General features: G+C 38.5%; 1 long non-coding RNA gene across 1 annotated transcript in view; it reads left to right on the top strand.

The window, feature by feature from the left end:
- The first annotated feature begins 11,298 nt into the window (after positions 1–11,298).
- The window catches only part of LOC121111543, a 151,395-nt gene continuing 135,183 nt past the window's right edge, over positions 11,299–27,510 (top strand). Inside the window, exon 1 of the long non-coding RNA XR_005862121.2 lies at positions 11,299–11,428. This is a non-coding gene — a long non-coding RNA (uncharacterized LOC121111543). The remainder of the gene's footprint in view (positions 11,429–27,510) is intronic.

Below are 27,510 nucleotides of genomic sequence, written 5' to 3'. Positions count from 1 at the left end.
GAAGCCAACTAACGCTGTTTGCTCTTTATTCCCGTATATGTTATTGGTTGTGTTATGCAGGGTTCCTGACATATGGGACACATTTATTCAGTCTAAATGTTTCTTTGTACATATGTGACTGATTACACAATTCTACTGGGTATGGATGTATTTGGCAGATATTACTAGGGTAACAGGCACAACTCTGTCTCAGTCCAGCCCTCTGAATGGAACTGATAGGGAGGAGATCTCTGTAAGGTGGTGCTTACAGGAGATTGTCCTCAAGTGATCTTTCAGTTCTCCTAAAGCTAGGCTGAAGGAACTGAATCCAAATCCAAATGCCGGCATCAAAACCTGGTGACTCTGAGTCACAAAATGCCCCTGGATGTTTGAATCACTGCCTTGGACCGGTCGTACCCTTTGTTACCTTCCAACATCCTTGTGCTTTCAGAAAGCCATGGAGAAAGTAGATGATTGCTGTACTTCTACTGGAATAAAATTGGATTTTTTTAAAAGATGCCTGAAAAATTGAACGTGGGTCTTCATTTAGTTCACCTCTGAAGGGTTTTCTCATGATACAAGATGTAATTCTGTGTAAATTAGGGAAAATCTCCTCATTACCAGGAGTTCTGTGTCTGGAATCTCAGATGATGAGCACTGAAACATGTGCTTGCTATAAAAATGTGTCTGTAAGGAACATCCAGTGAATAATAGATTTGATGACTGGAATTCAGTTTTCATTGAACTGCTGTAAATAGAGAGCCTTCTTCCTACCAGAATGGATTTAGATGTCTATAATGCAGAAAAGACTTCAGGGAGCTGGCTTTATTTCACTCCTTGTGTTAGATCAAATAGCTCTCATTATAAAGGTTACTGGATACCTCTTCCAGTAGCGATATTTATTAAGATCACTGATACTGTATTGAGAATAAATTGTTTAAAACTCTTCTTCACTTGGACCACAAAATAGTGCTCCTTTAAAAGCCTCCAGTTTTTAGTAATGTGACTGTAATGTCTTGAATCTGAATCTTTTAGTAGTGTGGGCTTTTTCACATTTCATACATTTTTTTAAAAATGCAATAATGAGAAGTAGAAAATAATTTTCTTTGTTGAGAGCTGATGTTCCATACATAGATTCCCATGTCCCAGACTTCAGGAGCCAGGCTTGAGGAAGACACTGAAGGCTGTGAGATCTGTGAGGTTGCTTCTACTCATTGTATGCTTTTATATGTATTTCTGATGTGTTTTCCCATGTTGCTTATTTCAGGGAATTGATTGTGCTTTTGCACGTAGGATATAGCTCTACAGAAAGCAAGTAATTCAGACATAGATCTTCTGCTGTATCAGAAACCCCTGCGTGTCCTGGTAGCGACATGATCTGAGTATGCTGAGGGTTTGCAAACACTTTTTTAGGAACACTTCTCACCAAAGGACACTCCTTTTACCATTATGAGTTTTTCAGTCACATCCTGTTTTCAGATCTAAGCATTTCCTCAGAAGAGGGACCAGGAATTGATCCCAAGTCACTGCATCTACTATTTAGAAGTTGTAATTCTCTTTTGCCAAGGAACCGTGTTTTCAGTGTGTGTTCCCTCGCTGTTTATCACAACTGAAAGTTAATGGAAAAGATTAAGGAAATAAAACTTTGAAGAAATGGTAAACACTGTGAGTCTTGCTGTCCTCCTCTTGGTCCCAGATTTGTACAGATGCACAGGTAACGTCAGTGGTCATCTTTTAGGGACAGGAATGTATGTTGGTGCTATAATCCATTCTTTGTGTGAGCCTGTTGGAGACCATAAAGTTTTGCTAAGGCTAGAAGCCTCTGCTTAGGGCAGTATGCATCTGTGTATGGCAGACAATGATAGAGTGGGAGAGGCAGAAGTGTCTTTTGGGATCAGAGATAGAGGTCATTTATGTAAACTTTTGAACAGCAGTGCTGCTAATATCCACAAGGTCTGCCTGTCCAGAGCTATGGAAATTTACGTTTTTTTTTTTTTTTTTTTTTTATGATGAGGTCCTCAAATAATTAAGATAGTTAATCTCTTTCCAGGAAACTATACACTTTAGCTTCTAGTCATTCTCAGCTGTATGCTTTAATTGTATCTCCTATTATAATTGTGGAGTACTGAAAAAGGGAGGCTGAAAAATGTGAAGACTCCAAGGAAGCCATTGTTTCAAAACTCAGTGTTTTCTCAACACTAGAGTTTAATTCGTTTTGGTTTGTTAGGTAAGTAGTAGATTTTTTTTATTATTATTAGCTTCTACTGTGGATGTAGGAAGCTGAAATGATTTGAAAGTGTGTAACATCTTAGAATCATAGCATCATGGAATGGCTTGGGTTGGAAGGGACCTTAAAGACCTGAAAGTTCCAACCCACCACCATAGGCTGGTTGCCCACTAGCAGATCAGGCAACTCAAGGTACCATTCAACCTAGCCTTGAATGTCTCCAGGGATTGGGCATCTTCACTGTTTAAAGCTTATAAGATACAGTGATGATGTACTTATTTTTTTCTATCTAGATGGGATTTGACAGGTTCTTAGTTTAATAACAGCAACTGTTTTGAGGGTTTGGACTATTGTGTTTAGAGACAAATATAATGTGTAATGGGCAGGGGTGCAGGGGTTGCACTTCAAGAGACATCAAGAGCAGAGTGTGGGGGCCTTGGGTCTGCTTCACAGCATGGACACAGAGGAGCTGTGGGTGCACAGGAAGTGCCATGTGGCCAGCTGTGCACAGGGAGCTGCCTCTGCTATTGGAGAAGTAATCACAGAATAGTTTGGGTGGTAATGGACCTTAAAAATCACCCAGTTCAAACCCTGCCTTAGACAGGAATGCTTCCCACTGGACCAGGTTGCTCATATCCCTATCCAAACTGGCCTTGAGCACTTCCAGAGAGTATTAGATGGTACTATGGGCAGGGGTGTCATGGAAACTTAGATTTTCCTTTGTGCCCAGATTAAATTATGTTTGATGAAACTGTCAGGTCACCAGATTACTGGCAGAGCACTGGTGCTTCTCCCAAAGCCCTTTCTGTGGCAGAAGTAGTCACTTGCCTCAATGCAAACTTCTCAACCTTCCTCAAATCTCAGGGCTTTCAGAGGACTGAGACAGTCCGTAGGATGCTGAGGTGGCAGAGTCCTGTTGTTTTTTACAGTCCTAGGAACAGAAAGAGGTAGAGATCTCTTTCTGAAACTGGGGCCTACCTCAGCAGCAAGTGTTGGGTGCTGCGCTGCTGGGAAGCAAGATCTGAGCTAGAGGAGTCCAGATGCTGATGAGGCAGCAGTCAGGGCTGGGCTGGGCTCCCCAGACTGAGCTCATTCTGCTCTGCAGTTGCTTCTTAAGGTTTTGTGACATGAAGTTCATGTTCTTGGAAAGTCCTGGTCAGCAGTGTTGAAATAAGGTACTATTCAATGAACACGTGCTCTTTCCTCATTTCTGTGGCTGCACTTGCCTGGCAGAGATCTGATGCAGTCTGGCCACTGGGTGCTGGCACGGGCCAACTGTGCAGGATGTGAATAGAACGTAGGAAGGCTGGATCTGCTGCTCCAGCACTGCACAGTCCTTCTGCACAGCTGCAGGAACTGGTGCAGGATTGGCAGATCCAAAAAACAGATACTGCTCTTCTCATGTGGACAAAACGTTTGTGACCAAGCAGGATGTAAAACTGACTCTGGTTTGCTGGACTCATGATTTATGTTAATATTGAAGCGGGCAGGAATGAAGATATTTTAACTGCAGGATGTGTTTCCTCCCTGTATTTCCTTTCCTTTCTTTATCTTCCTTATTTGTTTTTCTTATTCATGTCAAAAATCTGATGTTTGTTTAAATGAATGAAGTACAATCTTGATAAGGAACCTTCTATTCTTGCTGCCTTCCACCTGACTGGGGCAGGGAGAGCCAAGACAAGGCATCTTTTGAGAGTCTCACAGAAATTTTAGTCTGGTAAAAATATTCTGTTTTTGAGGAGCCAGGTATTTGGAGCCCTTTATTTATCCAAATGTGTTGCTATACTTTTGGATATCACCCTTCAGGCTCACAGGACTTACTTTTTCATAGTGTTTCATTGCAGGCGCATGTATTCCGTAGCTTGGCTTCATTATTTCTATTTGTCCCTATGGACGTTCACCCCTTTCACATGATCGTGCCAATGTTCTTTCTGTGAACTGTCAGCAAAACATACTTTAAATATTTTCTAACATGCCATTAAAAAAGTTGCACAGATCACATCATTCAAAATAAGGTTTTTCTATAAGATGCAGCACGAGACACAGTGAACGCTGAATGAGACAAAGATTTAAAAGCCTTTGAAGTGTGACTCAGATTTATCAATGATCCTCATGTCTATTTCAGACTATTTCAATCACCACACAATATGCCGTTGGCATAATTTATGTTTTAGATGAGGGAAGGGCAGAATTTGAGCCAAGAGGTGTTCCTGTAGAAGGAAATAAGTTTAAATTCCTTTGGGCTGGAAGCAGTGGTGATGGTGGTGAAGTATGTTTGGAGAGGTTGTGGGATTTATTCTCAGTATGCGATACTACATGTGAACTGAATAGAGTACTGTTAAGAGAAGAGCACATTTTAACCATTTGTTTACTCTTTGAGTAAATTCACCTTACCTGAAGGAAACTTAATGTAAAAATGGTGTTCAATGTAGATATGAGTTAAAATTTGAAAGGAGCATATTAAATATGGAAATGATGAAATCTAAGCTTTAACATTGGTAGCAACTTCTGAGTATGCCTGGTTCTTTAGCTGAGCAGTAGGAAAGGATAGTTGGAAACCTGCTGTCGGCACATTAACGACTTAATGCTCTTATAGGTCCTAAGAAGTATCCAGTTTAATTTCTAACTCATCATAAAAATATCAGTTTCTGGAAAAGGCTGTGGTTATGGTAAAGTAAGCTGCTGTTTGCATGGCTTAATCATCCCTTAAAAATGGGTTTGGACTAATTTGTAATTAGTAATTTTTAAAATGTCTTTTTTTTTTTTTTTTTTTTTTCAAAACAACAAACAAGACTTCCCATTGTGGTAAATTTAAAAACAGTACATATTCATAAAAGCACATTTATACTTTGGAATGAGTGGAGAAACAAAGATAAGTGTTGGAGTTGGCCTCCAATTCTTGTTGGACCTAATCATTGAGATTAAAATTTAATGGAGAGGGTGCAGTGTTATCAGAGATAATTACTGTGTAGAAAACCTCTCCAACGTAACTATGGAAAGGCTTAGAACTCAGTTTTACTCTGGCAATTTTTAATTTGCAGAGAACCACAGCTAGAAGACCCTCTTAACATTATTTTCTGTGCTCTTTGAGCTAAACAGACTTACATAAAGATGAATTTTCTTTGTGCAGATGGCTTGTAGAAAACACTATTTTTTACTACAGGAAAGTTTTTGCTGCTTCTGAATAAGAAATTTAAACAATAGGAGAGTAAAAGATGGTATTTTAAACACGGGGCTATTAAGGACCTCTTTTGGTTACTGACACAAAACCACCATTTTTTTTCTTTTTCTCATCAGAGTATTTAAGAGCAAAGATGATGATCATCATACTGTGGCTGAACACTCCTTGTTCCAGGCACTTACCAGTTATCAGCCCAACCCTTCCCGATTCCTGTGGGATAAAACTGGACAGGGCAGAAGTAGTTACCGTCATCCCACTGGGGAGTTCAGCCATACCGTCATCCCACTGGGGAGTTCAGCCATTTAATTGCTCAGTAACTTGCTGGAGGTCCCTCCTGTCTCACGTCAAGAGCAGTGCTGCCTGTATACCATTGTGATCTGAGAATCAGTACTTTGTAGTTAAATTACTATAAGCAAGAATTTTTTGAAAGTAAGATGAGGAATAGTTAAACTCCATTACTTGTCAGCTTGATATTGCTTAAAATAGGTGCAAGTTTCTGAGTTTTCTACTGTGGAAGTAATCCTTCCTCACACGTCTGTCACTTCTGTGAAAATCTAGTTGAAATACCCAGTATGGTACTGAAAACTGTGTAGGAGCTACAGAGCCAAAGAGCTTGGCATTTTGTTGCCTTGCATCTCTACTTATACCTGCATAGACTAGGTGTACTGTCCTAGAACAGAAAAAAACCAAAGAGTTCCCATTGTGCACACATGTAGAGAACGGGAGCTCCCATTTTGCACATTTCAAAATGTGTATTTGTCCCAAACTTAGGCAAATAGCTGTGCTCTCTTGGAAAATACTAGCGTGCAACAGCTGGGTTGATTTGGAAGGTGATAATGTAGAGCTTTTGCATGTTACGGTAATTGTAAAATAAAATAGTATGTGGTGTAGTATAGGATAATATGTAAAATAAGGAATATTTTTTTACCTTTAAAAGCACATCATTTCTTTATTGAAGCAACTTACCTGATCTGAATAATTTTACTATTGTACCAATATCATTAATGAGAATTTCCCTTTCAGTATGTCAGTGCACGTGAAGAGACTTGACTTTGTTTACGTAGCATATGTAACTAGTATAAAACACAAACTCTGACTAATTACCTTGTATCAAAAAGATCTTGGTGCTCTTATGAAGGCCCTTGGTGCTTTCCTGACTCCCCTGAATAGCTTGACAGGTATCTTTGCTGTATCACCTTTTTCTGGGATACTTGAGATCACCTTTACAAGGGGTTGTAACTTCAAAGTGTGTTGCAACGGTTTTGCAAATTCATTTTTCTAAAAACTGTATATCTTGATCAGCTTGTAGTTTTCAAACACTCCAACAGTTTTGAGTATTTCCATTGGAGCCAGAACTTCAGGCTTGGTCTGAATTTAGAAGGTATAAAATCCGGCACAAAGATCCAAAGATTTGGGCATTTGACATACATTGTGATGTCCCCCTGGTGCAGAGTTGGAAGAGCACCTGGGTGAACAAGCAGGAGTTCCCCTCCCATTTGCAAGACTTTGTGTAGCTATGGATGGGAGAAAAGACTTCTGCTGTGTTTCTTATCTCTGCCCTACCACCAGATATTGAAGTACTGCATTAAAAGAGTGCTGGGAAATACTGCTGGGGCAGAGGATGAGGGGTTAAGGTTAATTAATGTAGTTAACTACCCCCCCTTGGACCCATTTTCTTTCATGGTTAATGAAAGACAAGATCTAGTAATTTTTTTTTCCAATTTTGTTTCTTAATGATCCAAAGAATCATGATATTTATTTATATGATTACAGATGTTTTAAAGGCCTAACTTAGGAAGCTGCTTTCTTTATTTAATTTTGACCAGAGCACACTCTCCCCTCTATGACTAAGTCATTATGTCCCAGTGCTCTCAGGCAGCCCAGCCAGGGCAGGGTGCACCTTTGACATTCCTGTTTCAGAGCTTTCAGATGTTTTCTGTTTTTACTGTGTTTGGGAGCTGGGTTGTTTAACCTGTTTTTCAAAAAAGTAAAATTAGTTCTGAGGAAACCTTAATGAATGGTGAGAACATATTAGCTTGTACATAATTTAGATGGTTTTGGCTTGTTTACTATAATGTTAATTTGCAATGGGCTGAAACGGTCTATTAAGTGAACTAAGTAAATAGGAGGGTGAGAACAACAGGCCACTAAGAGGAAGGTAGTATGGTTATAAGGCTTTTGTGTGTGTATGTACGTGTGCTTATTGAATAGATTTATGTTATTAAGCCTTTAACACCAATGAGTAGCAGCATTTAGGATGCTTTGATATTTAGAAAATATGAATTCCAGAGAGTAAATGATGGTTTCTTAAAGCCTTTCTTAGTGTACATACAATGGAACAGAAATATGTGTATATATGCTTATATTCTTTGTATTTTTACCTAAGAATATGTAAAAAAGCATGCATGGTGATATAATTTTCACCTTTTTTTCCCACTTTTTTTTTTAATACAAATAATGGTTTTATATTTTCATGCAATTGACTTTCACAGCAGGATCCTGGGTTAGGAGGAGGACAATCCTGATCCAGGTGACTTGTGTTCTTAATTTTCTCCTCTGAACTGTATGTAAAGGGTCAGGCTCATTCCATGTTATGCAGACAGCAGTCGTCAGACGTTGAAATCATCTAATATGTGATATTCAAACATTGGAATACTGCTAAAATCAAAATACTAGCACAAAGATGCATGCATATCCTTTTAGAAACATAGTAGATAAAATATGTATACTTCCTGCAGGTGAGCAAGGGGTGTAACTGTGTATTTATGAATACATTTAGTCCTTCAAGTCGGATTGCAGAGGAGGCTGGTGATGAGATTGTATTTCACTTACTCGCTATTCATATTCAGTCTGGAGTGATTTGGATAACTTTTGTCTGAAGGAGGAGCTGCCAAATGCCCACTGACAGAATGCAGAATACTCTGAACGACAGGCATAAAAGATACTAACTCCTTGCTGTGATGTGCAATTCTAAACCCAGATCCTCCTTAAAGCATGAAATAATTGCAGTGAATTAGAACTATCTGACGAAGCTTTGTTTGGGAGCGATAGGTGTCATTGCTTATATTTCAACAAACAATTGATGGGCACGAGGATCCTGCACACTTTTTTCAAGAACTATTATTTCTTCTGTTTAGATTTTTAATTTTGAACACAGGTCTATAACCTCAAGAAATTTACCTCAATGTTTGTGCAATTTGACCAGAAACAATTTCTGTTCGTGTATAATTACATTAAGCCAAAAAAAAAAAAAAAAAAAAAAAAAAAAAAAAAAAAAAAAAAGAGAGAGAGAATCCATACAGGAAAGCATAGCTATCTGATATAATAATTCTTTTATCAACTCACAGAATCAGCAACATTCTTGGTAATTTTCCTTATATTTGAGGAACGTGAAATCAGCACAGTACTTTGTTCCAATGTTTAGAGCCAAGACGTACCATACTGTCCCTAAGAAACTGTATTTGTTTCCCAGTTCATCCATTTATTCCTGTGGGCATGCTGAAGGAAAAAGCTAGCTCTGATTTGGAGCCAGGTGGAAAAGCCTGGTCCTAGGAAGGTTAGTTTGTGCTTGCTTAGAAGTTAGAACTGTAGCAAACTGTCTGCAATTGCACGTGGAGAAGCGAGCTGGCAGAAGAGCTTTCTGGCACCTCATAAGCAGGTCTCATTTGCATTGCGAGCACTTCAGAGAAGCCAGAATTTAAGCAGGTTCTGATTTTTCCTCCTTTGCACCACTTCCCAACCCTTTCTTCATCTGGGGAGGTCTTGCAAGATTTGTTTGCTTCTGCACATTGTTTTGGGATCTCCCCTGCTTTTGTATGCTCTGACGAAAGTAAAAGCATTGCAGAAAAGTGTATATATATACATATATATATATAAAGTATTGTAGAAAAGTATAACAAGGAGAAAATGAGAGAGAAGAAAGAACATCACTAATACCTACCTTCATACATTCCCAATAAAATAGCCCCTTGTGTTTTCTAGTTATTCTTTGGAACTCCATTGTCTTAAAGTTGAACAAAGACGTATTACTCTAATGCAAATTCTTTTCCCTCATCATTTTCTTCTCTATTACAGCTGAGAGAAGAGAGTAACAAATGCCAAACAGCCTTTCAGGGCTGATCAGGTTGAAAATGAGCACCCAACTACCAGCGTCAGGTGTTTTGGATTGCCCCCAGATGTATGGATTAAATTAGAGAAAATGAAAAGAAAGCAGTTTGTGTTGTTTCAGCTGAGTGGCAACGTGCCTTCCCTTGTGGATGTGCTGCCTTTGAGAAATACAGAGCTTAAGGAAAACGTGAGCAAAATAAAAGGACAAAAGTGCTATTCAGAGGGTTTCTCCCTGTTCGTAGTGATGTACGTCCAGACTGCTGGAACTGGGGAAATTCAGATTAAAAATGAGAATTTAGCTAGGTGTGGTAAGATGTAATGGAAAGGAATCTGTATGAAGAGTCCAGGACAGCTGGTTACAGAAGGAGGTGGAATAGACTGCCTGGGTAGGAGGCTCCACAAACTGAAAATTATGATTATTTTTTCTCTCCTTTGCCATTTTTTTCTTTTGTTTTGCCAAAATCACTCCAATGCTTACCACATTCTATCCCCAGACTCTCCAAGACTCATTTTGAGCCTTTTTGGGGGGAGATTTTGGTTAAAACAGTGAGTGCTTGCAAATGCAGTGGAACGACACTGAGTATTTTCTGATCTGTGACTTGCTTTTTTTTTCTTTTTCTGGGCATTCCTCCATCACCTGAAATATGGTTTAGAAGAGACCAGTTTGCTTTGAGGGAAACTCTTAATTCTGTTTAGTTTAAGTAAATGTGGTATCATAAGATCTAACTGCCTTTGCCCAGTGAAAGCCATAAGTCAGAATTGAAATGCTGCTGCAGGCAAAACAGAATTTGGTGGAGCAAAATTGGCAGAAACGAATAGCAACAGCATTTTATTTAAAACGTTATTTTGTCTTAAAAAAAAAAAAAAAAGTGGTGAAATTGGTCTGGAATAAAATATGAAGGAAAAAAAAAACAAACTACCAAAACATTGCTAGAAAGAATATCTACTTAAAGAATCACCAGTCATTTGGATACCTAAATTCTGTCACATGTAATTGTCATGTCCTTAAGTTTAGCATACAGAAGTTATGCAAACATGAATATGACATGTTCCTTTTTCTTATGGCATGAGTCTTTGGGAAAAAAAGAAAGTGAACCAGTACCTGATTTGTTTCGTGCTGTTCTGTGTGGTCTCTGGGATGCCTCCACTTGCTGACAGCTCACTGTTCTGTTTTGTTGTTGTTGCTGTTTTTTGTGGATTTTTTTTTGTTTGGTGTGTGTGTGTGTGTTGGCATGTATATCTTTTTCTTTTGTTCATTTTATATGCTGGCTTATGGAGAAGGTGGGAGGTTCCTGTAGTATTGTTTTTAAAAGTGCCTCATCTTACTGTTCTGCTGGCCAGCTGCTTAAATGAAAAGAGAGAACATCACAATGGAGCTGCAAATTGACCCTGTGGGGTAAGTGTGACTAGACCATTGATGTAGCTCAGCTGTCACGTAAAACAGGCAATTCTCGTGGCAGATTTAGTTTGAAGTAGATTTTTGTTTCGAGCTGCAAAATTGTTTAAAAATCCAGAAGTGTCCGGCAGTTCTGCTTAAATACAATCAGAGGGCACAGAGATGGCAACTGGGGGACAGAAACGTTTGAAAACGTATGAAAGGTTACAGGAAGGGTTTGGAAGACGATGCAAAGAGTGTGTCAGCACCGTGCACTTTGACCAGGTGGCTTAATCTTCTCACTACTTACTAGACAAAGGAATGCTAAACGTTTGTAAAAGTCCCTGCAGTGGAAATGCTGAGTCATGGCCTGAAGCAGTGATTGAACACCTGGTGAGAAGGCAGGGCCAACCCAGGGAGCTCAGCTGCATGCAATGTACCTGAGTGATTGGAAGGGGTGGAGCCAGGGTGCACCCCTTCCCAGACCTCATTTAACGGTTGGCGGTGGAGGTGAGGGTACCTCATCTGGAAGTCCTTGTATGTTTCAGGCCTTTCAAAGGTAAGTATTTTTTTTTCCTTTATTTTTGTGCCCACGGCTGTTGCATTTGAATAAGTCCTTACTTGTTGCGGCTGAAGACCTTGCCGCTCTGCTGTTATTGCTGTGCTTTCCTTCACCTTACAGTCGTAGGTAGGATTTGTTTGTTTTTTGGGTTTGACTACTGAAACTTCTGCCTGAGCAAGCTGAATGCTCAAATGTTTTTTAGTAAGCAGGTACACAAGGACCGATTTACACGGAGTACGATGAGCTGTGTTGCACTGTGGGAGTAAGCTGCTGGAGTTATAGGGTGCAACTGCTTTCTTTTGGAATTGATAGAGCAGCATGGTCTAAATGCTTAAAAAGTAGCAGAGAGAATTGATTAACGTTGTCTTATGAGAGAAGGGGCAGAAATGATAGAATATTCAAGGAAGCAGCTGATATGGCTATGGAAAAGCGACAGGAATAATTTACAGCAATGCACCAACAAGGTGCATCCATGTGCCTTTCTTTAGGAGTAAATAGGTAGAAAGGGAAGAAAAGAGAGGAACAAGGTGAGGGTCTATTCTGACAACAGAAATAAGAGGAGGTACAAATCAGGCATAACTAGGATTCATTGAAAACGGTAACTACTGTGAGCTGTGGAAAAAATGAAAGGACCTGTTCAGATCAAGCTCACCATCTCAGGGGGGAGCTCGAGTGGGCTGAACTGCAGCTGGGTGGAAAGGAGCTACAGCTGCAAGAAATTTGTTGATGGAAGCAAAGAAAACATGACTTAGCTATCAAGAGACTGCAAAGAAAAACAGGCTTTCTAAATGTTGAGTTTATGAAGTGCCAGTTCTAGAGAGGGAGAATAAATAAGTAAAAAAAAAAAGTGTGTGTGTGTGTATATATATATATAAAACCATAGGAGATTGGAGGAAAGGTAAATGTATATCTGACTTCAAAAACGTGATGCTACTCGCTGTGCTCTGTGTGAAAATGGCTCCCCCAGCCAGATGTAAGGCCATTTAGACTCAGAGCAGGCTTGCAAAAATGTAACGAAGCTCTTTCCTGAAGTACAGTCTGTATGAGAAAAGCATTTTAAAGGTGCACGAGCACTTGGAGGAAAATGGGAGTGGTGATCCAGTTAAGAAATGAGGACATTAATAATTAAGTGCTGTGATTGCTATTGTGGTTTTGTTTTATTTTTAATGAAATTATTACACTATAACCTTTATGTGCCTGGAAACTTAAAGTGTACCTAGTGATTAAGAACATACTTTTTAAGTTTTAGTTGTGTTTTCAAAAGATAATTCAAGAAAAACTGGCTAAATCCATGCATTTTCTATCAGCCATTTTAGGCAGTTTGTGTTCTACCTGTGTAGTGATAACCACGTCACTGATGAATATATAAGGTACTACGTAATGTCCAGACCTTCCTATCAGAGGAAGCTTGACTGTGTATTCTTTCAACAGACTTTGTTCCTTTGTTTACACTTAAGGGTTTTTCTATATTAATCACTCCTGTTGTAAAATACTTTGTGGTAGTATTTTTCTTCCTACAGCAGCATTAACTCTGGTTTGTATTTAGAAGAGAGGCTCTGGGTAGTGTTCACAGAGTTGGCCTCTATATTTGAGTTTAGGAGCTCTGTAAAGATGTGAGACTGATGTACTTTGTGTACACTGATGTTGCTCACCACCCTTTTAGGAGGAAATAAAAGCACTGAAGCTGTAGCAACATCACTATTCCTTCAAGTTTTGTCCTATTCTGCCTCCTAACATTTACCAACCATTTTAATAGGTCCAGGAGTTTTCACCTCCTGTGTTTTAGCCTTTTAGAGCTTGCTTTTACCTTTGTGGTTAATGGCCGTTATTCAGGTAGACAGGAAAGCAGGGATTGCAGTATTCTGCTAGTCCTTCTCGTGCTTGGATCCCTTATATAGGCTACAAACAGATTCCAAAATAGACCAAAGTTAATGCAATAAAGTTCACTTCTAAACAAGTCTGCTCTTACTGGAGTGTCCTGAACAAGTCTGGGTTTGGTCAGCAGATATTTATCCCAGACATTTACGATGTGAGGCTTGCCGTAAACCAGATGCACTGTACTCTATCCACTCCTTTATTTTTGATAAATCTAAACATGCTTGTTTTGCTGACTAAAATTTTTGGTTAAGTTTATGTTCCTTGTATCCTCTTGCTTTGATAAGTGTCATGTAATCAGCAGTGCTTTGTTTGCTTTCCTCTCCCTGTCTCCTTTTCCATGTAAATGGAATGAAATGTGACTTCTGAGGGTCTTCTGTTTGTTTTTTTTTTACTTAAAAGAAAAAGAAATATCAACAAACCTGTGGTTAGTTAATTAAAATGTTCCAGGTGTGCTGCACATAAACCAGTTAAGTCTGTTTTACACCCCTTGATTGCTTAGGTTGTATGTTATGGTACCGGTCTAAACCTTGTCTTCCAGATTGATTACTGCTATGATTTTTGTCTAAGAGAACTTTACACCTAGGCTGTCTTGAGGCAGCAGCTGTCAATTCTGTCCTTATGTGGTGCTCAAAAGTTCATCCAAAACAAACTAATATTACTGAAAAGGTTTCCTTCAGCTTTGGATTGTAGAAATGCTCGAGTCCCAAGGAGCAGATCAGCAATGTGTATGAACAACTAATATGGATATGGCAACAGCTCACAGGCAGACTGCATCAGCTAATGTGGAAAGAGATGCTGCCACTGTGACTAGTTGGTTTGATTTCTATTATCAGCTGTTATTTTGGCCATGGTAAGTGGTGGGTCAAATTCTCAGTGGAATTTTCCTTCTTTCAGGCAGCATTTCCAGTATGTGCATCCCCTCTCTGAAGGGGTGATTCAGTTAATACCTAAATTTGTGTTACAACTCTTTCGCTGTTCTTCCCTCATCTGAATTTAAGATATTGGTGAACTTACTGATGTTAATTAGGCTGTGCAACAGATCTGCATGTAGGAAAAAATGTTAACTTCTAACAGTAAGTTCTTAGTAGAAATTGACAGTTGTTTTAGAGGTACTTGTAATGCTGTGAAATAATCTGAGGGAGGAAGTTGCATGTATTGTGACTGCCAAAATGTCAAGAAAATTGGGAAGGAGAGCATTAATGGACTGGGGGGAAAAATCATTGGAATGGGGCTTAAATAATGTAAGTTTCTGAGAGAGTACTGTAAGTTTCAGAGTGACTGTGCACAGAGCTGCCTTAAAAAAGAAAATGCAACACATCCCTCTCACCAACACGGCTTCCATATATGAACAAATTGTTTCATAAATTGACTCTGAGATGTAATTAAGAATATGGTATCTGGTACCAGTAACTTAATGTTGCCTTGTAGCACTTGCAAAAGCAAACAACTACCACGTTCAAAAACGGAAGCAAAATTAAACTGTGCTGTTCGTACGAAGTCAAATGATTATAAATGTTGTTGGCTTAAGGCAAAATCCTTCTTTTCTATCACAGTGCAGTGTGCTAGTGGCTGATCAAAAAGTGCAGGAGCAGAGGGTGTTCTGTGAGGGTGGGGGTTAAATATTATACGTTACACACTTTCATGCTAATCCTAAAAGAAGCAATTAATGTGCCATCTGCTTCCTCTCCTTGTTAGGGGCCTCATCTGAGGTGAGGAGAGCATGAGAAGGTGCATTAGCTCATGCCTCACCCCAACGGTGAGAATGGTGCATGGTGAACTACACCCCATTTCATTTATGGGCTGCTCTAAAGGCTGCCATAAATGGAGGGATTGGTTTTAATTTCTGTGAGCCGTGGGCCAGGTCTCCAGTGTTTAAAAACAATATTAGCTGATTTTTTCCTTTCATTTTTAATACATTGAGATAGATTAAAGTGTTATGATTATCTTCTCTGCAAATTAAATTTTGTTTCCAAAAGGTCCTAATCCTAGCTGGAAGCTTTCTGGAATAACAATATTGAATGAATGTTAATGGTACTTGAAATCCATGCAATTAATATACTTAAAGACTTAACATGATAGATACTGTCCATAAAGTCTGAAATTGTGGGAGGATTATATACACTTCAGTCCATGTTTAATTGCATACATTTTAATAAGATTTCAAATTCCTTGTTTGTTTTTCCTACAAATAACAATAACAAAACAATTATGTCCAAAAGGGATTTATAAACTTAAAGGGAAAAAAAAAACACATAAAATTCATGATGTGCAGTAATGCTTATTATGCTAATTACAGTGGTCCCTTTTGAGTCATGCATTGGTGTAAAATAATTAATTTTGATGCCTGCAGCTTAAGATGTGTAACTCGCTTCCGCTGATTGTCTTACTGTAGAGCCCACAAGGGTGGAAACGGGTGCTTAAGTATATTTTGTTATTCTAATCAGTCTTTAGGTATCTCTAGAAGCCCTATCTCCCTTTGAAAGATCAGAGCACAGTTTTATTCAAGGTTAAAATGGATGTTTCTGGTTAAAAAGAAATGTAAGAGTTCTCTGAGGTATATAGGAATATAGGAGTTTGGATTGAGTTTGCTAGCAGATGTTTGTGTTTTGATCTGCATAACTGTTTTTCACAAACCACAGCTAATGTGTTAAGTTTGGCTAACTGTTGCACATCTACTCTAAAAAAAACCTTTCCAAGTCGATCTTGGAAAAGCATTATCAATCTGAAAAGGGCTTCAAGGCACTTGCAGTGATTGTGATTGATGGAGGGAGCAGATGATTAAAAATACTTGAATATTGGAAGCAGCTTTGAAATAATTAACTTCTGTCTGCCCCACCTGTGAAAAATGTCAAAAGCTGAAGGTCAAGACCAAAATAGGATGAGGAGATAGAAACCTACCAAACTGGCTTGTTTCTCCTAGTGTGGTGATTTGTTGGCCCATTAATGCGTTTTGGCTCATTAATAAACTGGGAAGCTGTAAATATGGCTGGCTGCAGCTCTAATATTGAGCACTGTGCAGCTTGGGCTGTCTGGATGTTGTGAACAGAGCTAGGTCGTGCAGTACCTGATGGTGTACTGGGAATGCTGAAATTAAGGCAGCTGGCAGGACAGCTGATCTTGTTTAACCATGATGTATTTGGTAAGTTTGTTTCACAGTCCTTGTAATCTCCAGAAATCCTTCAATGGCAGAATGTTCTGTAAGGCAAAATTGTCCACTGTGGTTAGCTTTACGTTTGGGTGTTTACACTTCGTTGGTGAAAGGAAATAAGAGTTTAATGCTGGTGGAGAGAGAGGAAAAACAAAGGAGTCAAATAAAATGAACGATAATGTAGCTGTTTATAAGAATGAATTTGAAGGAGACTATGTGGGGAATGTACATATGCTTGTAAAATGCAGTTTTTCCTAGAGAGCTGTATTGTTTGTTCATATGTTTTTCAATTAGTGAGGAAATAAACATCATAGTTTTTTTCATAATTCAACTCATCTGTGAAAATGCTATCCTTTATCAGTCTTTGAGTGTAACTAGAGAAATTATCTTTTTCTCAGGATATGTACTTTCTACTACACCTCTACGTATTGTAAAACTTGGACTAAGTTATAGGGAGCTAAGTGTATAAATGAGATCTCAGATGTTTCTAGCTTTATTTTTATTTATTATCTTTTCCACTTTCTTTCCAGCTATGAAAAAAAGATTATTAAGGGAGCATTTGCATTGGAAAACTCATTGCTTTTTAACCAGGTCTGTAGAATTGTAGGTCCTAGTAAAATCAGTGATGTGTGATAGTTGAGATGATTACTGAAAAGCTTTCAGAAGGAAAACCTAAACAAACTAAAGTTCATAGGCAGTTTGTTGTTTTGTTGTTTGTTTCTAACTTTGATGCCAGATTTAGGTAAGTCTCAACAAAGTTCTTCCGTATCTTTGGAGGTATTTGGTTCTTCTATATGTTTTGGAGTTTAGCAGCCTGGTGGCAGCAGGCTGTATGATAGATAACTAGTGCTCTGCATAAGAACATCATCTCATTGCTGGCTCCTTGCATTGGTAGTGCTGCTATTATGGATAAGTAATCATAGAATGGCTGTGGGTTGGAAGAGACCTTAAAGTTCATGCAGTTCCAATCCCCTGCTGTGCAATGGTTGTCCTCTACCAGATCAGCCCTATCCAGCCTGATCTTGAACACCTCCAGGGATGGGGCATCTCCAGCTTCTCTGGGAAGCCTGTGTCAGTGTCTCACCACTTTCTGAGTAAAAGATATCCTCCTAGTATCTAATCTAAACATCCCCTCTTGTCCAATCACTATCAGACCATGTAAAAAGTCAGTCTCTCTCCTGTTCATAAGCTCCCTTCAGGTACTGGAGTGTTGCAATGAGGTCTCCACAGAGCCTTCTCTCCTCCAGCCTGAACACTTCAAGCTCCCTCAAGCTTTCTTCATAACAGAAGTGCTTATTTATCACAATGAACAGATGTGAGGTACTACAGCTTACTTTGTAGCCTTAGGGTAAAGACTTTTATCTGTAAATTGCATTTTTTTCAGTAGTGGTATCTAGGTAAGAGTCAGCCTCTTGGAGAACCATCAGTCCCTGGGAGCTTGAAGTTGCTAATAGACAAGTGATGCTCTATTCTCAACAATGTTTAATGATAATGGAGAAATCTACTGAAACATCAGTTATTTTCTGTTACTTATTGTAAAGTCAGTGTTGCTGTTAATAACTTCAGATGAACAATGATGCAGTAGAGTTGCAGGCTTTAACTGCTCCTTCCAGAAATCAAGGCTTCAGACTAAATAATGGAAAAAACCCTTTCAATGACTCTCTAATAGGAAGAAATACTGTTTTGATAAAGCCATCAAGCTCTTTCTGTGTTGCAGACGCACAGTGATTTTAGGTGAGCAGCTTTTTATCTAATGTTACTCATCAAAGAGGGCTGTTAAAAACTTGAAAACAGAACTGCAGGTGCCCATATGGCTATTTCTTTGTACATAAATTCTGTGAACAGAATGGTCTGGCACTTCTCTTGTCATTTTTTGTTATAACTTGTAAATGAAATAAAAATATATACATAGCATCATGCAGGAGAGGGAGAGATGAGGATGCTTCCATTTGTATTTACTGGAAGAGCACAAAAAAACCTCAACAAACTAATTAGACCTTTTGATAAAATCTGAGAAGTAGCAAATGTAGGGTGTTTAATGAAAAACTTGTTCTAGAATGACTGCCAGAAGGAAAGAAGTTTGTATAAATGTTTGTTTGGAGATGCTATTGAAATTAAGTCTCTTGAGCTATGTATTTGCGTGAGGCAAAATTTCTTTATTGACAGTTTTGTCTCATAGATGGTATTTGTACTGATTCTTTTAGATACTGAAATGTCTCTTGGACAGTTGTGTCAGAAATTTGTCCAGGATAACACTGTTATCTAACAGTGTTGTTATATGTCAAAACTGTGGCCTTGCACTGGTGCTAACTGGAAAGAAATAGGACGAATATTCTGTCTATATTAGAATTTCCTATGTTTGCTCCCTCCCAAGACTGCAAACATCTGGGAGAATGTGAAAAGCACATACTGGCTTCTAAATTTTCATTTATCTTGTGTAGTCACTACTTCACTGTGCTGTTAGATGGGGGCTTTCTTTACATTCAGTCTTTGAATGAAAAAAATGAAAAGAATGGATACTTGAGAGACAGGATCTTTTTATTTCTTAACATTGTTTTTGTTTTGTTATCCTGTGTCCTTGCAAAGTGTTTGCTGTTTCAGGTGTTAGACTGATATTCTCCTTAGTGTGTGAAAATCACTTTCCATGCCAAACTGCCCTCTACTTGAAACTACATATTTGGTTCTTTTTCTAAGTTGCTCTCTTATCAGTTGCTGCCATCTTGGTCAAAATGAACTTTATATTCTAACTCAGTGCTAACAAAATACTCACCTATTTTACTAAATTTGAAGAAATACATTTTGCATGTAAGCAGCAGGCTTGTGTACAGCCTTGCCATGTTTTCTTTTATGTGTGGAAAAATGTATGCATCTGATCTTACAGTTAGTGGTAAGAAAACTGCTCATCTGTATCCTTCTAGTTTCTGACTTTGTTTCTCAGCTTACTATTTAAGAGGTTCTTCCATCTGCTTAATGTTTGTTATGATAAAATACTGCTGTACCTATAGTCATGCACTGTGCAGTGTGTACAGTTTCTATGATGGAATGTGAAACATGCTTGATTTCCTTGGGTTAATGCTTGTTTTCTGGAATTAGCTTTCAGAGAATCATAGTGTGCAGTATGAGGTTTTTTGTGAGTAGCAAATGCCTGCCTGACCAAGTCTTGTGACATCCTGTGTGCTAAATAATCCTGTGGTTGCTTTTATTAGCCTGTGCGTGTTTTGCTGCATTGTCCAAAGGATAGCTGCTCTGTAGTGTAGAAAGGTCTGAATATGACAATGTGTATGCAAGTAGTGTTGATAAATACTGATCTTACTAGATATTAGCCTTATAAATGGTTTATATATGGCAAAGCGAATCAGGTTATATTCTGGGCAAATGGTTTATAAGATGATATCTGCCTTAAAAAGTTTTTTTTGAAAAAACTCATAAACAAGTTAGCCTTTCAGCATTCTCTGAATCTGTCCCCTTTTCCATATATGCCCTCAGAAGCATGTACTGGTGAGAACTCACTCCTGCTGTCGCTAACACTTGTTTCTTAAGAACCCATTTAATTGCCCTGAAATACAGTGGCAGACCAGCCCCATTATTGTTTTTCTGTCCTTGCTATTGAAGAAATTGCTGATGAAGAATAAAGCAGATTACTAGTTAAAAACATAGGATGTCCACATTTTCAGAGCATGATTCTTATATGTTCTGATTTGAGTGAGAATTCAGAAATGACAAATTATTTAGGCTTATGGTATCCTAAATTTACTTTTACCAGACTGAAACACACCAAGATGTCAACAACCATCTCCTGAAAATTGTTCCTGTAAAATAGAGAGGGAATTCTTGTAAGGAAAGTAAGGATGACTTTTCCTCACCATTTGACATTGTTTAGTTAATTAAACAGTTGTTTGTGCCTTTGCATACCTCATTTGGGCTACCTTACTATTTGTGTGAATTACATTTCTACTGTTAGAATAATACTGTTTTTTTTTTTAAATTGATTCTTGATGCACTTGAGGACTACGGGACAGATGTTTGTAGTAAAATAGTGACTTTATGGGAAATTCAGCATGTATGTATGGTTAATCACAACAATCTTATGGCAGTGGTGACCTTTCGGAAACTTCCAGGCAGTACATGTAATAAATATTCATGTCTGCATTTGTCTTCTGCTTCCTGTGCTTGCAACAGAAAGTAAAGCATTATGAGTTAGCAAATACCTTCACTAAAATTACCCGGAACAACCAGATTTTTATTTTTCACTAACCAAAGAGCATTCGTAATCAATGTCTTTTTTTCATTTTACAAAGGCAGATGACTGCAGGGATCACACTTCTCCCTGCTGATTTTTGGTAGTGAAGATGAACTGTGTGCATTTTGGTGACCTTGCGGTTTGCACTCCATCTCTGGCACCTAGTATATGGTTTCTCTTCCTTGTAACACAAGACCCTTGGTGGAACGTGAGGTAGGGAGTCTGAGTGGAAGAAACCTGGCTGCTTCTCTGGGCAATCTCAGTGATGCTGTACACCTAGGGACCTATTTGGAGTCTCATGCTGGAGCTGAGCTAGGCAGTAAGTCCCCTGCTGCGTGACAGGATGCCCTCTGTGGGCAATGAACCTAGCTGCTGTGCCAGAGGTGCTGATTGCCATGCACAGGAACCACGTGCCAAGTCTGCCTCGGGGAAAGTATGGTTCCTCCCAAATGAGTGGGTTACTTCTGTGGGTGAATAGGTCTTGGCTAGGTTTGTAAATTTTCCCAACTTCTGTTGTTTTCAGAAAGCCCTCACCAGAGAGAAAGGATAATAGAAACTATGTCAAGTGCTCAATGAATGCATGTTCCTCTTCTATGTTGAATGTATCTGCTGGACTTTCTGGCTGTAGGTTTATTTGATACCTTGTTCTCATACTCCAGCGGAAGTTGTCAGTGTTCTTGCTTTTCTCTCATGTAGTCATCCCAGCTTTGTTGCATTGCCCGGTGTACTCATCAGCAATGGCAGCAGCTTTCAGCTAAAAAAGAAAAGAGGCTCCCTTTAATGTATTTTTTAATTTACTCGATTAAGCTGAGTTAAATATGCTGTTGGTGTAAGTAGGCTGTTTTAGTACCTACCAACAGCAAGAATGGATGTTATTAAATCAGCTCTAGCCACTAACTGTACTGCTCTGGTGTTGCTTGTAACAATGCCTGCACCCTGGTTTCCCAAAACCCAATGTGATGCATTTTGTGCATCAAGGTATCTGTCCTGGGGCTCCCTGAAACTGATGCATCTTCTGTGCTTGCCTGGCTGCAACTCTCATCGCCTCTGAGGACGGTATGTTGTCATTGCGGTCACGTATACACTCTGTGCTGCCAAACAGCTGTTGGGAAGTGAGACCCATGTTCTGCTACATTTATTTCACACTTCACTCATTTGTTCTCACCTCTGAAGTACTTTGTGAGGTTCTGTCTAATCACATTTTCATTCTCAGGGAAAGGAGATCTGCAAATAACTCAGAATGAACAATTTAAGTTAGCCTTCTGAAACCTACCAAGTTACTGCTAATAAACTGACTATTCTATACCATCAGACCAAATCATAATTTAATAAAGATTTATACCTTATGGCCATCTGTAGGAAAAGCCTGATATATCAAAAGTTTAGGTGTATTATGTGTATATAACCCTCTTGTTATATTCACTTTCCATGTATGTATACACATTCACTTCCAGTACAACCTGCCAGCTACTGTTTGTGTAAACAGCTATTTATGGAAGCAAAACTGCAAATGAAAAGATCATAAATATAACTGATGCTGGAATGGTCGCTTTCAATTGCAAAGCATTGTATATACCAATGACTGGAGTCCATTCTACTACATGCTGTGCTATAATCTGATTTTTATTTACTTAATGCATTGCTGAGTAATTTGATTCTGAGATACAGGAGACTTTGTACAAGTAGCCTTTCAGAAAGCGGAAGATTTAACAGCATTTAACATTCTGCAAGACAGGTCCCAAACAGCAAAGCCTAATGGTAATTGGACATTATTTAGGGATGTAAATTGGGACATTTTTATTGTGTAATCTGTCTTCATTTGTGTGAACAGCTTCATTGGTAAATAAGGACTTAACTTCATTTAACACCCATAAAATTGCTGATTGCCTTGAAGTTGAGCAGAATTAATTCATTACCAGTATGGGAAAGGAGGAGATTGTATTTTGGTCCATTTTTTATTATAAATGACTCAAGGAACAGCTTCTTAGTAATCAGATGAATAGACAGGGAAAAGTGCTGCAGAGGGACTGAGAGATCTCCAGAATGGGTCAAAGTTTTTTCAGAACTTTGGAAAAAAAAAAAAAAGGTGTGTTTTGCCCTTCATGGCTCTGTTCTGTACCTGGTGGTTTTGAGAGCAGGCTTGATGTCTTCTCAAGAGATGAGGCATCTTCCCTTAGGGAGGGGAAGGCCATGTCCCTCTCTGGTGATGCGTGGCTCTACCTTTCCAACTGCATGTGAGCCATGGAGATGAAACTATGTAATGCTGGCAAATCTAATGACCGCATGTCACTTTCTTCATACTTTACCTATTGCCTTGTAGGAGCTGTATTTAACCTTGCTTGGTCTTAGTGGTACTGCATGTGAACTGTTGCCTTTGCTAACTTCAGTGGTGCGGCAGGAACACAACCAAAAATCTGCCTCTAGGTACTCAGTGTGTAGACAACTGTGAAATGAGTGCTAATGTTCTGTTAAAGAACACCATGAATTTTCAAAAGAGAACTGTTAGTTTTCCGAACCCTAGCCAAGTAAAGAGCATGGTAGTAGGAACAGATAGGCTAATGCTACCATGTCACCCTGACATTTCACAAAAGGAAACAACTGATTTTTGTGGTTTCTAAGTCTTTTGGATGTAAGAAACCTAATTTCAACTTCAACTGCAAGATCCAGTCATTTACTACAGAAAGAGAATGACTCATCTTTGAATTGATTGCTTACCACTCTAACACAAATAATGTTTATCATCATTCTGAAAATAATTCTCATTCTTCATTCTTAACTGGGATAATCTTTGGGATTTTTTTTATTGATTTTTTTTTTTACAGCTCATTTACCAGGTATATCTTAATGTGTCTGTTATGACCTCAGTGTCTTATTCACTTGATTTTTTTTTAAAGCATACAGCAAGGATCTCTGTAAGCTGTGTGAGTGGACCAAAAGACAGCAGATAAACTTTAATGTAAGAAGTACATTGTGGAGGGAGCATGCGTGCATGATATTGAACTCCTCCTGAACTGTCAGGTACAGCTCAGGGAAGAGGATTTTGAGCAATCATTTTCAGGTCCCTGAAATTACATTGGTGTCCAGCAGCCAAAAAAAAAAAAAAAACAACACAACTGGGGGCATCCTCACAAAGATTGCTGAGAAGGAGGCAAAGGCTATTCCCCATATCTGCTAAAGGGACTAGGCAGAGATGTTTCCTCAGGCATTCCTAATCACAGTAAGCCATATATGCTGAGGAAGTTAGGGAGACCACAGAGAGCATGCTCATGTGCTCTTCCCAATAGCTTTTCTTACTGCCTCTGCTGAGACAGGGTATTAGGCTAGATATACCAAATATGTGAGCCAATTTTTTGGTAATTCGTATAATGTATTTGTTCATCAGGGCCTGGCAAATAGAAGTCTTCACAGGGGCCTGGTCCATTCCCCCATGTGATCATCGTAATTCTTCTCTCAAGAGGGTATGAGATGAAACAGTCTCTCTCTGCTGTCAGGTAGAATAATTTTGGAGTCAGCTTGTCCATATCTTGAAGATAAGAGTTCATGTAAACAAACCAAGATTAGTATGTCACCTCTGACTGCGTTTCCCACAGTAAGCCGGAAACATATCCTAAACGAGAGATGCCATTTATATTTGTGAAAAATGCTTAACTGCTTTTCTGTATCATCATTAACGTTCTCCTTGGATAAAATCCAGTGATGAACAGCTTCCTAATGGAAGAGGTCATGGCTTTTCCCTCTCCCAGAAGTATTAAATGTAGTAATGTTTGAGAGTAGTGATGCAGATAAAGATTTAGAGCCATGAGGCCAGTGACATTAGAAAAGTAATGTTAGCTCTCTGCTGAGACTGCTCTGAAGAGTCTACAAAACATATTTTGCCTTGTTCCTAACAATAAAAAAGACTAATTTCTTGTTGATGTTAACAATACCCTAGTCTTTGTATGCACAACTTAGCTAACAAAATTGTTTGTGTAGTGTAGCCACTAAGAACAATGGTGTATCAGACAGGAGATGTTAAGAGTGGGAGAAATTCATTAATCATACAATCTTTTTGTTATTTGAAATGTGTAGAATTTTAATCAATTCACTGGCCCTGTTAATGACCTGAACTATTTGGGATACTTCTACAGTGCTGTTGGTGCTGTCTTGAAGCAGGTGTGTGTTCACAAATACATACTTTGTATTTCCTTGGTTATAATCAGAAGGAACACCTAGTATGTGTAATGTGTTAACAGCATCACAAAATAGTTAATCCTCTATGCTCTTGTTTCCAGTTTATATTACTTCTTTGAACTACAACGTGACTTGCTGATTTGATTACAGTAAGAAAATTCTTTATTGATGTGCTTGTTTAATAAGACAAAATGCAGTATATAAGTTTGGATTTCATTTTTTTCCCCTCTGTGATGCTCTTAGGTTCCTAAAGACAGGTCAAAAATTCATAACTGAAAGACAACCCAGTAGGTTTTTTCCTGTATTTTTAATGGAAACACTGTCATTGTTCAATTGTTTAAATTAAAAAACAATCTTCTATTTCTAAATGAATCCTATTGCCCTTTTTGAAGCTTTTGAAAGAAGGAATTTCGTCTCAGAAGGTGCTGTGATGTTTTCCTTTGACAAACAGACCTGTGTAGTCATTTCCCTATGGCGTCAGAGCTAATCCATTATGAGATTTAGGTTTGAATGTGTGAAAAATGAAGAAATGAATGAGTGATTCAAGAGTTATCTCCATTTGGGGCAGGAGAAAAAAATAGCTTTCAAGTAAAGTATCTGGATTGCTTACTAAATCTAGTATGGAAGGTTTTATTTCTGACACTGTCTAAATTCAATTCAGAAACTAGTAATTTAAGTGTCTTTTGTTTCCCACAGCAAAATAAAGCTGCTGTTTCTAGAGCAGGTCATCTAGCTCCTGAATGGATATGTGGTAAATGGCTTTTATTCTATATGATTAATTCCACATGTTGCACTGGAGAGAAAAATCTGTGCAGTTAATAAAAGTATTGAAACACTTGAGCCTTTTTCTTGAGTATTTTCATCTAACCTGTGACTGGAGACCTGTGTGACTGCAGTTGTCTCAAGAACTTTGTCCATTCAACAATAAGTACCAAATGCATCGCTACTGAACAGAAGCTGTCATTGTTCTTCAGTGTTTTCCAGTACAGACCAAAAGCTGAAGTCTTTGTTTCCTGTGACTTTTTTTTTTGGGCTGGGTAGCTGTGATCTTGTTGTTTTGGTGAGATTGGCTGCTGTTTTCCATAAAGGCTGCCTGTTCAAATCTGGGGCAATTTTTTTGGTTTTTTGGAGGTTTTAGTCAGACCTGTGTAGTAAAATTTTCATATATTTTTTCATATATATGTTTTTTTCATATATATATTTTAAAATATATAGTAATGAACTCTTATCTTATAAACCCTATGCTTTGCTGCAGGAGTATGTGAGCATTCTGCCGGGGGAAAAAACAAATGCTGTTGTCACTTTCTGCACATGCTCCTTTATTTTTCCACAAAATAGCAAGATTATTTAGGTTTTTTTTATCATGTGTGACACCTTGCATTTGAGCATTGGGCCTGAAGGCAGGGAGTGATCTGATATTTCATGAGGAGAGCAGGGAGGCTGTGGTTATTGCAGCTATCTGTCAGAAGTGCCAGTGGTAAGGATTTCTGTGTAGAACTGCAAGTTCCAAGTCTTGTATCTGTGAACTTCTTGCCCTTTGTTTTGTGATCCATGAAGTATTTTTCCTCCTACTTACACATACATCTGGAAAACAATGAAGATAAAATATTTTGTTGTTTCATAGATCATATGGAAAAAAGTTGTCATGAAGAGCTGTTGCTAACACCGTTAGAGTGGCTCTGAGGACTATTATCTGTACTTTGGCCTGACTTTATAAAGCTAGCCTAATAAATGCCAGGAGGCAGTGTGGTAGCTAGGTGTTTTAGCTTCATTTCTGCTCTAGCAGAGAGAGCAAGGTTTAACACTTCCCCTCTTTCTGGGAATGTACTTAGTGATAAAACTTACGAAACATTGGTTTTTGTAAACATTATGTTGGCCAAAACCCATGTTGCTAAAGGAAGGCTCTGGCTGCACTCATGTGGGAAGTGAAGCCTGGGTGTTGCTTACTGGTCCTAGAAGATGCACTTTGCCCTGTAGTCCTACAGTAGAGTTATCTGTTCTCAATAGTGTGCAAGCAACAGAATTTACTGGCTAGGAGACCTTTTAATCCATGCTCATGCTTGTGAAGATAGCTTCTGCAAAAGCTTTAAACAGAACTTAAGGAGTGTGAAGGGGCATTTGAACATATGTCTTCTGCAGCATTGAATAATTAGTTTCCTTGTCATGATAAGGAGTCATAAAATATATTCAGCCTCTTCTGAAAGGATTCTTCCTTCATGTGTATTGTGCTCTTTATCTTGGTCCTTGTTGCTGTGCAATAAAGCCAAATAGTAAAATCTTAAATCCATAAAAGTTAACTGAAGCATTTTAAAGATGATGTTGCATCTGTTGCTCTCTAGGCTTCATGCTTTACTGTCTTGCTTTACCAAGGTAAATTTGTTTGTAGAGATTTTGTTTTTAGCTACAGCTCTATAAAATAATGAGATGGTATCCATGGAAGAAACTTGAGTTTATCAGTGAATACAAAAAATAATTTTTAAAAAAATCAACACATGGTAATTTCAAGGATATTTTTTTTTACCCCTCTCCTCAATTCTTCTGTTTAAAAAGAACATCCTTTGCAGTATGATGAAGTAATGCACAATAATTCCTCAGGAGTCTTCAAGCCAGAACTTTCATGAAATTGTGTTGAAGGGTTGTAAC

The sequence above is a fragment of the Gallus gallus genome, chromosome 9, assembly GCF_016699485.2.
Source record: "Gallus gallus isolate bGalGal1 chromosome 9, bGalGal1.mat.broiler.GRCg7b, whole genome shotgun sequence".
NCBI classification, from domain to species: domain Eukaryota; kingdom Metazoa; phylum Chordata; class Aves; order Galliformes; family Phasianidae; genus Gallus; species Gallus gallus.
Note: the sequence above shows the minus strand (reverse complement) of the source record. Positions and strands in the feature narration are given on the sequence as shown.